This window comes from Helicoverpa zea, chromosome 15 (assembly GCF_022581195.2).
Source record: "Helicoverpa zea isolate HzStark_Cry1AcR chromosome 15, ilHelZeax1.1, whole genome shotgun sequence".
NCBI classification, from domain to species: Eukaryota; Metazoa; Arthropoda; class Insecta; order Lepidoptera; family Noctuidae; genus Helicoverpa; species Helicoverpa zea.
The window spans coordinates 5650282-5664002 of record NC_061466.1 but is presented as its reverse complement, the minus strand read 5'-3'; the positions used below and the strand labels follow the sequence as shown (position 1 = coordinate 5664002).

Genomic DNA, 13721 nt, shown 5'->3' with positions numbered 1-13721 from the left:
AAGATAGACTAGTCCGATTTAGTTGATCCAAAATACTTTCATGATAAAAGGTCTGAGCCGCTTTAAAGAAATCTAACCATATATGTAGTTATTTACTAAAGTCTGGTAAAAACACATAGTGACGGTTTTCTAAAATCATGAAACAATTTCTCCAGGATGCAAACGTAACTCACGGAAGATATATAAACGTAATACTCAGCTAATATTAGCAAATTTAGGTCCCATAAAATATTCAGCGGTGTTTAACTATATATAGCAGTAGATATAATAGATGGTTAACTGACGTCAAAGGCCTCGTAAAGTGGGCACAGTTAGAGCCGTTACTATTTGCTTTGTACTGAGTATTACTTGGTAACCATGGCATTTGCTGACCTTTTAAATCTTTTACCACTTGAATTTATTGAAAAGTTCATAATTTTATTGAGTTGAGTAGATTGCCACAATCATATTTTTGATTTAGGACGTTGAATAAATTCTAATACCATCTATAAAAGTTCTAAATGTATTGAGTTACTTATACTCTTAATTGGGTTACTTTCATCAATATAATTGAAGAACAAAATCAATTATATACCGTAACAATAAAACAATAATCAAAATCACGCCATTTTAATGACCAATCTTGTTATAACGATAATTATTTATTGAACCAAAAGCTGTGTTCTGGAGTACAAATTACGTTATTAGGCAGGTGTGCTTACAGCCCTATGTAATCGCTTAGTTGATTCCTACGACGCCCTTGGGAGGCCGCAGGGTATGTGAAACATGACGATGGTACGAAAAGAGTAATAAGTACCCTTATGTACATGTGTTGTGTATCATGTTGACCTAATTTGGAAATAAATCTGTTTAAGGTTACATTTGTGATAGGTACTCATACTCAGTTTCCAATATTAGGTAATACATATAGGTAGTTCATGGCATGGTACTAAAAGGGGTACCTATAAGACTACTAGCACAGATTCCTCTTACAATACTCGTATAAATAAATCAAAACTGAAATAAAGATATTTTCAAACTACAACAAGAAGCTCTAGTTTATTCAAAGCAACTATAGGTAGTTGCTAGAAAAAAATAAACTAAAAAAAATATTAAAACAGTCGTCTTCTATTCGAAATATCAAAGGAAAACATATAACCTTTTGTACTGTTTTCAATTTATTTTTATTCCAATTGCATTTTTCTAGAAATGCTTGCAGTTTTTCTACGTTTTCAATATGAATTTAAAATAACTGAAAAATAAGTTCACATCGTCACCCGACCACTAGTCAGTACAATTTTCTCTTATACCTCGCAATGTTAAATACAATTTCAGCAAACGTTATTTAAAAAAAGAAATGTATAGTATGTTTCTTTTAAAGAGTAGGTAGGTAAGCGAAATACCACGAATTTGTCGATTCTGAGAACCATATTGATTTGTAAATCTAAAATTAGACATTAAACAACTCAATTTCTTGTTATTCTGAACGCTAGCTATTTTTGGTTTCCATACAAGTGTACCTATTTCTGAATTACATGATAATTGAAATGGGAAAAATTTCATGACAGGAAAATAAAATTGAATCGTAGGGAATGCATAATTTCTAGGATATGCAGTCAAAATATTTTTTTTTGCAAAAGTTGTTTTTTTTTAACATCAAACTACATAGAAAAATAATATTTTTTGCAGTAATTGTATTAAGTGAACTGTGGTACAGGTGAGCGTTAAACAATTTGACCAAAAGCCTTTTAAAATGCCGACCACTGCAATTACACAGCTAAATGAATCGGGAAAACTGCATTAACCTGCCAAACGGTAACGCAGAATTTAAAAAAAAATCTCAAATAAACAAAAACTTTTATGAATACTGAGCGCCTTATTCAGCATTAAAAAATGCTTTGAATTAAGTTAGCAATAAAAAAGGATATTTCAATACATAAAAATATTATTAAAAATTATAAACATAAAATTATTTCAACTAAGTTATAAGCGTAGTCATAATTTGGCACATTTATAATTCTGGTAGATCAAATTGTATTTTCTTTTTTCTACAACTTTTATAAAATTGTTATTAATAACGAGTAAATATCACTATAGTTCGGCCATTCAGAGAATGCGTTCCTGACACGTCGCGATTGAACTGACGACGTAACTTTGCAATGGCGTTGCAGTTACGATAAAAATATTTTTGCTGGTTGTTTACCGTTTTAACAATTGAGGAGCATTAAAACAACATTATTATATCAATAATCAATGAATGTTATAATTTTGTGCCAAACTGAGTGTCAAATAACTTGGTAAACAATATTTTTCTAAATCTATACTGCGCTATTACAAGGTTATGTCAGCGGTTTATATTTTGTAGTGCTGTGCTAAAAATAACAGGCAAGTATCGTAATCTGTTCTTATACAGTTATAATATAAAATAATACGTTTTGATTTTCTTTTTAAGAATTGGAAAATAATGGACTATAAGACTTAATTATAACGTTTATGAAATATAAAAATAAAACTATGACCAAACCGCATTTTTATACTTAGATTAAAAATGGTAACCCCAAATGGCGTTATGGGCCGCCATTTTGTGACGCTAAAACAGTCGTCCGTTGTCGTTTCGTGCGCATAGACCACGTTTTTCAAGTGTTTTCGATCTGTTTTTATTTGATTACCCGGCTTTTGTTAGACCGAGATATCAGGATTGATTCTGTTATTGATAATAATATAATTATACATGTAGGCGAAGATGATGATGAAGACACCACCTCCTCAAGCAAATCGGAGTCTGATTAATATTCTGTTCGCACATTCAATTCAATGTACTTGTAACAAAGAATAAATAAAACAATTTTATTATATGAATATTACCTTTTTTTGGTTTCCACTTAAATAACTAAAATATAAAACAAATGATTCCGCCAATTTAAAACGAAAATAATCTTAAAATAATGCGGCGGTTCATTTTGAAGGAACGGTAACGAACTCAGTGTTATGTTGTGCCCATCACTAGTCGTGACTAACTGATAGGTGTCAGGAACGCATTCTCTGAACGGCCGAAGTATATATACACAAACTTAAACTACTTATCTTTATACAAAACTAAAAATAAAATACTATATACTTTTATAAAGAGGTACTTCTGGACCTAGATAGTTTAACAATCTTACCTTTTCAGGAAAGTTTGAACTGATAATGTCGTCTATTCTTTATAGCCGTATTCACGTCAAAGTGAATTTAAACTTTAGTACCCAATACTCAGGGTATAGATTTGTCAGATTTTATATTTTATCGGAAGTTCCAAGAGCGATACTTTTACTGAACTCTCAAGAGACTTGGTGTAAAATATGAGTATTCTGAGTATACCTTCGGGAGATTTACGAGTATAGGGAAAAATTGTTTATGTTTGTATCCACCTGTGTCAGGTTGTTAGGTTCTTTTTTACAATAAAAGCAATCACCCACAATATGCATGTCCATCGTTTCTCTGACTCTCTTTTCACAGTGATACCCTATTATAAATTTTCACAAATTATCACAACAAAAATAGAAGCTCCGATATGTAAACCTACTTTCCAGCCGCATTACTCTACCACAATTTTAGATTCTGAGTTATTTTAGCCAACAGAATCTCCAGTGTTTACTACAGGCGAAAAAAAATCATGTTTTTCATTACCACACATAAAATTTCACTACTCCCACCGAGACCTTGGAATCTCGAACATATGCTATTATTGCCCTATTGCTAACGAAATTTTATGTTTCTCACAACGGATTACAGCAGATTCCAAGAAAACTGTAACAGCCTGTTTTCGTACACTTCAGTGCAAAAATATCAACGCCTTCCAGCAATTAAATGTTATTCCAATTCATCTTGTTGTTGCACTTATAGTTAATATTCTTAGACATTTATTTGTCTTGTAGATAGACTTAGATTTATGGCTACCGTTTCGTTGAGTATTTGAGGGAAACCAGTCTTACTGTTTGTGTATAAAACTCCCACTAACACTTTTTTTACGACTATTTATATTGTAGTTGTACGCTAAATATATGTCTGATTAGGTATTTCGATTTTATTTTGGGCTTTAGTGAACCAACTACGTAGTTTTGCGTATATATGTATTCAGAAACTTCGTAATACTTATTAAGTAAAATTATATCAAGATGAATGAATAACTTCTATCACATTATGATTATCATATAAATATTAAGTGCTTATGCTCATATTTACTTAGCATGTCCTTTGAGACGCAATTTACGAAAGAAATTGTTTACTTAAGTGCCTTATGCTTCTTATACTTCAAAATGCGAAGAGATTGGTTACCATACCTTATTGTTTCATCATTCTCCGAGCCTTTTTCCCAATCATGTTGGGGTCGGCTTCCAGTCTAACCGGATTCAGCTGAGTACCAGTGCTTTACAAGAAGCGACTGCCTATCTGACCTCCTCAACCCAGTTACCCGGGCAACCCGATATCCCTTGGTTAGACTGGTGTCAGACTTACTGGCTTCTGACTACCCGTAACGACTGCCAAGGATGTTCAATGACAGCCAGGACCTACAGTTTAACGTGCCATCCGAAACACAGCCAATGGTGTCTAAGATATACTTAGAAAGTACATACAAACTTAGAAAAGTTGCATTGGTACTTGCCTGACCTGGGATCGAACCCGCGCCCTCATACTTGAGAGGTTGGTCCTTTACCCACTAGGCCACCACTAGGCTACCATACCTTATTGTATATAAGAATAAATTTTACCTTGCAATAAATTATATTATAACAGTCTACACATCTACATCTTCATGTATAATATACATTTCTTAACATGTAAATAAACAGAAATCCAACTTCCAGACACCTATTATACAGGTTAATTTTAGTCTAGTCTACCATAAGTAAAAAGGCATAAGTAGTGTTTATTGAAAGCGAGCCATATCCCGGGTTTTCAGCGCGTCCTGTGGGATCAACTGCCTGTACCCGGACAAAATATAACCTATGCTACCCGTTGATAGTGTAGCTATCCAGCAGTGAGAGAATTTTTCAAATTGGTTTTGTAGTTTCGGATTGAAATAAACATACAAGAAACTGTTTCCTCTTTATTATTTTAGTTTTAAAAAACTTTATTGAGACGGCGGCAATTGTATACACCAGGGATAGTAAATCTATAACTACAGATGCAATATAGGAACTAATGCAACTAAGCGATGCGCAAAGTTGAGAAGTTCTATCGTTAATATAGCGCGGATATGCGATAGCTATCCCGCGCTACATAATGGTGTTAAATTAGTTTCGTAGAATAATGGGTTGGTAACTAAATCTGTGGTATGTAACGGTACTTTTAAGTTTTTAATTAAGAAAGCATATAACGGCATTAAAGTCAAAGAACTAAGATGGCTTCAACTTTAAAACCATATAATAAGAAAAATCATTTGAACTCCTTTGACAGTCGTTACCGGAAGTCAAGAACCAGTAAGTCTGACAACCAGTCTTACCAAAGGATATTGGGATGCCTGGATAACTGGGTTGATGAAGTCAGTTAGACAGTCGCTTCTTGTAAAACTGTTAGACTGGTCGCCGACCCCAACATACTTAGTTGGGTAAAGGCTAAGCTAAGACGATGAATAGGAAAAAACGTATCCTAGTTCTTTAAAATGCTTAGAAAGAAACGTTTACATGTAAGCTCTTTTGACTACAGTAAGTTCGAAGTTATTTTCTTAGTTTTCTGGTCAAGGTCAAGCGTTTAACTACTTAGTTCAAGCTGAACTGCGAAGGCAACAGCCCTTTAATTATGTCGGTCAAATACGCGTTTCTTGTGACCCTGGACAAAGTGATTTATTTGTAAATTAATCGCAAGAAAAACTATTGAAATTGAGGGCTTATCTTTATACTTCAAGTCTGGAATATTAAAGGCGGCCCATCTTCTTAAGAAACTGAATGTTATATTAAGTCTAAGAAATTTTAAAGTAGTAATAAATAATTAGTAAAGAAATTTTACATTAAGTCTAAGCACTGTAGCAACAAGTTCTAAAGGACCAAACTATCCACAACGTAGGTACATTGTTGCGATGTATATTCAATATTAATTACTTATTAATATTAAAGATTCAACACGACGTGTTACTATATGTACTTTTTACGTACCTATAGCTAAATATTCGTAGATCGCCCCGCAGAAAGAAGAGCCGACGATTTGAAGGAGGCAAAGCAAGCGCAAGCATTGACTGTCTAAGATTACCTTAGCGAGGTTAAAATACATAATCAATCTCCTTTGGTGACTTTGCCTTTGTATAAGATATTAAAACCTAAAAAAAAACCAGAACATTCTTTGTTTCCATTTCCAATATTTACTTGCTACACATTTTAGGGGGTAGATACACGATCGATCAACTGTGACCTTTCAACGCTACGGATTGTACTGACTGTCATTTATTTATCGTGGCTATAAAGTTCACTGGAACACTGGCTGGTTCAATACTCGTATTTTAACGACTACTTTGACCCAAGGTCAAAACCCACCATCAGAATAGAAAATACTTCAACGTAAACTATTTTACATTCACGTGGTGTGAGTAAAATTGGGCATTGTATTCAATATATTCGAATATTTTTTTGAGTTTAGAAAGAGTTTTTGAACTTCAAATATCGAACGGCCTCGATTGCAAAACTCTCATCAATATTAATAAGGAGGTTATACCTCTTTTGATAAAAAGTTTATATAAGTGCTTACATAAACAAGCTTACAAATAAAAGGAACACAGCAAAGAGAATTTCAAACAGTGTTTTGTTTCCCAAAGAGGTCAGTAAGACCTCTTTGACTTGCACAGAAAAATAAGAACATTCACCTTTTTGGCCCTGAAAAGTTCACAAAGGTGAAATAGCAAAGACGGGTATTTCAATATAACTGGTACCTTTATTGTTAATGCACTGAACACAAAGTAATTTGTTAACAAGGACTGTTAATCACTGATGCGAATGATAAAACTGTATATAAATTGCTAGATATATCTGATATATAGTTGAAAGAAATTAAAAGGTAGCAGCAAGAAAAACTGTTTAAAGTTACTCTATTCTCCTGATATTTTGATTTGACTTAGCATTTTAAACCGACTTCTCAAAAAGAAGAAAGTTTCGGACTCAAACATATGTATTTTTTATCGAATTAAAAAATATCTGGATGGGGATAGAGGTCGTGTTGTTCCTAGATTAGATTATTTCTTCCAGGGAGTATAATATAGAGATTCTGTTTTGAATAGTCATAGCCATTCCAAAAACATAGCAAATAATCTTCCGAGTTTCTATTTTTATGACTAATATGACGAACTTATGTACCTAAAGCATTATTAGATTTGTGTAAAATTTTAGGATAGTTACTTAAAATTGTAATTCATTAACGTGTTTTAATTAAACAGCTACGTTATGAAAGTTTAAATTAACATTTGTCTCCTGGGACCCACAGAAGGTAATAATTTTTTATGAACAGTTACTTTAATTTTAGACAGGGAAAAAGTACATGCCAGAGCTTAAACTGTATGCAACTAAAAGCTTTTGAAATTATCATTAATAACTAGTAGGGTATATCCATACACACATATCATTTGAATATTTTCATCATGTAAATAACGCCCGTGGCACTAGCGACCCCTCACGGTTTCACGCACATCTCAAATTTAATTTCCTTAGTTTTAGCTTAACTTTTAGCTTCCTATCATTCGCATTTATAGTTTAATCTACAATATAGGAAAATATACTAAGACGCATTGGCAACTGATGTTGACAGAAAGAGAATAAGAATTAATTACATCCAAAGAATGACAGTCTGCCACAATGACGATGATGACTGACAAATCAGTGATCAAAGCATAATATGAACACTACGACGTATTGCTTATTATCTATCAGTCGTAGTCGCCTATCTCCGGCCGGCCACAGACTGCACTCGGCTGGATGCCAAGACTCATAAATATTACTGTTGCCGAGGTAAAGAAAAAAGGAGTGTTTTTCCTGGTATTAGTACGATGTATCTTGTGGTTAGGAAGCCAATCACTATAATTTATCTAGCCAGAGAGTAGAAACTTTAACTGGTGAGATTTCTTGACTTACAATTTCTGTAGTAGGCTAAAAGAGGAAATTCTCAAAGTGGAATTTTACTTGTATTCATATATTTTTTTTCATTCCATAAACTAACTAAAGTATACTTCAGATGTTGAAGAGGTTTAAATATATGTACGTACAATTATGAGTGGAAAACCTTTTTTGCTTTGATATTTTCTATTTAAGTTCTTTAGTTTCCCTTAATTTTTGAAAATAATATTCTTTTCTGGTAAAGTTGAATAAATTAGTATTTAACAATAGAGATAAAAAACAATTTTACTGTGTAAATACTATAATATCCAGGTTTATCTCCTTTCACACGATGACGTCCAGTGCTTAACCGAATTACTTCTCATTTGTGATAATTTCGACGATAGCGGTTTTTGTAGACCATTAGGCTTAGTGTAACAGCTATTATTATCATTTGCTTTTCACGTGAAACATTATACGCTAATACTGGTCAGCAATGTGGAAGACCTAGCAGACTTTGCTAGGCATTTGTATAACATTTGTCTACTCTCGTGGCTATTGATTCGAAAAATTCATAATTTAACATCTAGTGCAGAACTAATCAGAGAAGTAGGAACTTAAAAATAAATTACTGAGTAATGGTTTGGTTATCAATGTTACCCAGTTTCTTAAAAATCTCATAAATTATAATGCTAAGTATATGGCAGTCTTTAATATTTTTTGGTGTCTTGACCATGGTCACATCGTCCGAAATTTACTTTAAAGATTGGAATAGTCTAGATTTCCATGCATAATAAGGATTACTAACTTAAAAAAAAAAAAACATTATTTTTCGGTAGTCATAGTAATTATATTCAATCAAAGTTTTTGCAATTGTCTCAAATTGCTCGAGTATGTTATAACAGCTTTTCTCACCATCCTACAATATGCAATAAGTACAACGGAATCTGCATACAGTCAAAACTGCACCGCATGATTCTCTTCCCCCAACATACCTACATATTAATAGTTTACAGCATATGTCATCGTCTAAGAATAAACGTCCGTCCGCGTACAAACGTGTCGTATGCAGCGATTGAGGGATTAATGCTGGAGTATTCGATCTATAGGAACTGTTACCTGGAAGTGCATCATCAATTCTGAGGTTGATAATTAATTTAAAGGAATTTAATGCAGTATATAAAGTTTAACACAGTCTTACCAAATTATTGTACTTTTTCTCATAAATGCTTTATAAGTTTCCCTTCTCACGTATCGTTCTTTAGAGTCAGCAAACCTCCCTCATACGCTGCAGTTGTTCGCCCTATGGTTTTTCTGACTGTTCTTTTTGAGAGTAGGCAATCATTATGATGCGTGATGATTGTAATGTTCGCATTATCATCATCTCATTACTGATCTTTGAGTCCGAAGGTTTGTTCATTGTTGTTTTATTTGTAGTTGTTTTTAAGAGTTGGCCAAATCAGCTCAAGTAGTATAAATTTACCAAGTACTATAACGTGGATTTCTAAAAAGTCTTCAACCGATCAACCTCTCTCACCATTAAAATACAACATAACATTAAATCACATGAATCCTAATGCTACCACTAGCAACCTACATTCCAGTTCAGGATTGTAACAAATGGTCCGGAATAATTCACCAAAATCGTGCACCCACTACTTTCACAGTCGATTTATCTTCATCTTCTTAACCTATAGCACGCTCACTGGGTGAAATTCACACCTCATGTTGGAAGTTCTGATGGGCAATATTGCTAAAATACATGATTTAAAAGTGAATGAAGACAGGAAAGTGATGGCAATGAAGTAGGTATATGAAGAAAGTTGTAGTGAACAAACAGTCCTCACTATTACTTTCTTTATATTTACCTTATTTACATTTATACAAAAATTGCATACAATAAGTATTAGTATTCCATAATTTAAAATTACTAAAAGGAACTAACGGTAATTTGGCATATTAACGCATTTCAACACTGGTCAATAAGACTCTACTACACCAGTTGAGGGTTAAACCAATTTGTCTATGAGCTACCCATTACTAACTATTTTTTTAGGTTCATCCATTTTACCTCGAAATAACAACAACAAACTGTGATATTTCACATGAAATTATAATGTTTTACGCAAAAACTTCCTATGGCTTTAAAAAAAACGAAAAAATATGTGCCTACATGAAAAAATGCTGTAATTTATTACATTACAAAATAACATCGTTCTAAAATACTGGAGTAATTAATTTATTTTCGTCTACACACTTTAGTTTTCTTAACACGTACATGAATATGAAAAACTTAGCAACTAAAGCAATTTATTATCCAAAGTTTGCTTATATCTTGCCCTTTAAGATAATAATTTCATTAGCCACAACCGAGACAGCAACAAAAAACATTATACTTGGTGTCAAGCGATAACAATGTATCAAATTAATACTCAGACCTTTATACCGTAAGTAATGAAACAAAAAATAATTCACAAAAGTAACTCACCTATCACGCGAACATTAACGTTAACTGTGTGTTGTAGGAAAACGACCGAATATGCTACATACATTTTTAACCGTATCTTTTATTTATTCAATACGTATTCTTTATTTAACCACATATACCTTCCAGTGTTCTCAATACTTTTCAATTGTAATAGTATTTGTTTAATTCCAGATTTAAATACTTCTACACCTAAAAGATAGAAATAAAATATCAAATAATCCATTTTCAAATGAATATCATACCCTATTCTTTAGACGGCAGACAAATTAACAACATTATTTTTATTGCTGCGATAAACAAGAGAGCCGTTTAATATGCCAGATTAGCAGGCCAATTCATAATATCGTTTATAATGCAAATCCTAATCATTCTGATTTAATCTCGTAATGAAAATGATGGATTCACTCGCTGATAGCTTTTATTAATATGCTTCACATCAACTTTTGTTACGAGTATTATCGAACAATAGTGGATCACAGAGTAAAGAAAATTAACAAAGACGGTTGGCTAACGCTGAAAGAAAATATTGTGAGGAAATAGAGACTAAAGACTTAATCTAGATTTCATACTGTCTATGAGAACGGTCTTTTGCTAGCTTACGGTTGCTTCACTAAGTAATAAAATATCGTTGTATATTTAATTCAAAGGTATGTAATTTACTAACTTGTAGTTATTGCTTAAATTAAAACATGTAGGTATAGGACGTTTAATTAATTTACCTACCAACTAGCTGCTAAGTCTACCCTGTTCCAGTAATAACTAGTACAAACCGACTGTAGGTACCTTTATAGCCATCCTAAAATTATACTAGAAAAGGTTAGGTAAATGCTAACTGCCTTTGAAGCTTTTCAAGCTTTTGGCATTTAGCATACCTAACGCTGCCAGTAACCTTCGCGATATTTTGAACCGGTCTCGTAGAATGGACGTGAACATGGCGTAATATTTGTTTAATGGATTATGGAAAACCAAGGCCATGTATTGTAGTGATATTATAATCTTGAACATCAATTTTCTGTAAGACTGTTACTCGTGTATGCTAATTTTGTGTTATTTAATATTCCAAAATATGGTGGTTATTATTTTGTATGACTAAACATTATTTTGGATTATACAGCGATATTATTCAGTACTGTATTTTAATGACACAGTAAACTCGATGAAAATGGTATATGAAAAAATTACCATGCAGCTTTTCCCTTTTATCATATTTCAAAGCATTTTTAAATAAAAATAGTTGCTATCCAATGAGCAATATTGTATTAATATCGACAATGTATTCGAGCGGGAATGCGTCGGGATTCCATGCGACATAATACATTCATAGCTCGCCAAAGCTTTACAAGTTAAGCCGGCTGTTGTTTTCCTTATCTCCTATTATGCATTCACCACTGAACTTAATCTCTTCTCATGCATGCATTAATAATCGATCGATTGTAGAAGACACAATTCTTCTATCAACAATCTTTAATAATATTGTAAATGCGAAACTGTCTATTTGTTATCATTTTCATGCCAAAAATCTTAGCTCGCTTAAATTAAATTGTCAAGAGTCTGAGAAAAGACATACATAAGCTACTTTTTATCCGTGAAGGGGAATTAGCTCCTACGGGAGTGGATAGAAACAACTGGAACAGCTGGTGTAATGTATATGGCCCTGGCATATGGACATGTATTAAAATATTTTCTATGGTTTCTAAAAAAGATTACATACACTATTATAGTCTTACAAACATGCTCACAAAATATTATTAGTTGTAATCCTTGATAAGCTATTTTATCCTCTTTCCGAAGACCAATGACCGTGCATAACCTTTGGTTCTTTAAATATAGATTACCTGTTTCTATGTTATTATTATTTCTTGACGTATTATGAAAATAAAACGAGAATTAATTTTAATAAAACATTGAAAGTTATAGCCACATATTGACAGTAAAGAAAACTGATTTTCCACCGCAAACGACAATCAAGGCGGTACTCGTCAACATACGTCGTGTTTCGTAGACACTATAAACTTATATGATCACTTTGTACACTGTGACCGAAAACTTCCAGAACCTATTAACCTCTGAATAATGTAGCTTAGCATAAACTATCCATTTTCATTAACTCTAACATGAACCGTAAGTGAAGGTACACACGTGAACGTCCCAGTTCAGAGAAACAATTTTAATTCATTATATCCATTAAACGTAAACAAGGGAAGCCCTATAATAAATAAAAAGTGTAAATTGTCTTACCTTGTGTTGGTATGTGAAAAATCAATATCAATTAGTCTTCGTTGTTGTAGTTTACTTAGTCAGGAGTTCAGACTCACTGCATAGATATGTTCGCGTTACAAATATGTTATATACACAAAGCACTACACTTAAACTTCTAAGTACATCCAGAACTTTGGTCCTCGAACCAGATACACTCTTACAAAATATATTTACAATAACTAGGATATGGAGATTTGATATCAGCAGTTACTTATAAGTCACTTGATTGGACCGAAGGATATAGTCTAATGCGGGGAACTAAACTTTAACTCTAATATTTGGCTATGTTTGGAATTATAAATACACATACACGGTTGAAGCGACGAAAATAAACTTTGTACATTGAATAAATCACAAACGCATTCACTTACGATCAAGCGATCGTCATTTAGTTTAATAGTAACAAAACTTTGGCGCCGTTGACGGCAATAATGGGGTATTATTCAAATATACACTCGCAACTCGAACTCGGCAAGCAAAATAAACGTCCGTAAGAAATGCGGTTCAGATATCGCGGCAAGTGGGCGGCGTGGCCTTACGTCCGCGCGGCCTGCCGCTCAAACGCGGACTGAAAGCTTTCCTGACGTTCCTGAAGCCGGTGCACGATTGAAAAAGCTCACCATATTTTCAATATTATCCCCATATGTGTGAAAGAGATGATGGTACGTTCCTCGGTTTGGTGTCAAACGCCATGCTCGAGTAGCGTCCATCAAAAGGAAATGTGAAGGTGTTCGTATCAAAATAAACATGCAACGGCTGTCTGGTTTTGGTAGGTCAGACGTGCAGGAAATGTTTGAAGACAATGCTTACGATACTAATTTTGTATTATGACGCAACATTCTCTGGTTAAACCAACAACAACAACAAGGACAGAGCCACACGACCAAAGTTAGCGGTACCAGCCTGGCAATGCAGGATTGAGCGTCGTATCGAGGGGGCCA

At 33.4% G+C, this 13721-nt stretch overlaps 1 protein-coding gene across 3 annotated transcripts in view; it reads right to left on the bottom strand.

Moving 5' to 3' along the window:
- LOC124636776 (small conductance calcium-activated potassium channel protein) overlaps positions 1-13337 on the bottom strand; it is a 255271-nt gene extending 241934 nt beyond the window's left edge. For all 3 annotated transcript variants that reach the window (XM_047172914.1, XM_047172915.1, XM_047172917.1), the window contains exon 1: positions 12760-13337. The gene's annotated coding sequence lies outside the window, so the exon portion shown is untranslated. The remainder of the gene's footprint in view (positions 1-12759) is intronic.
- Positions 13338-13721: the final 384 nt, after the last annotated feature.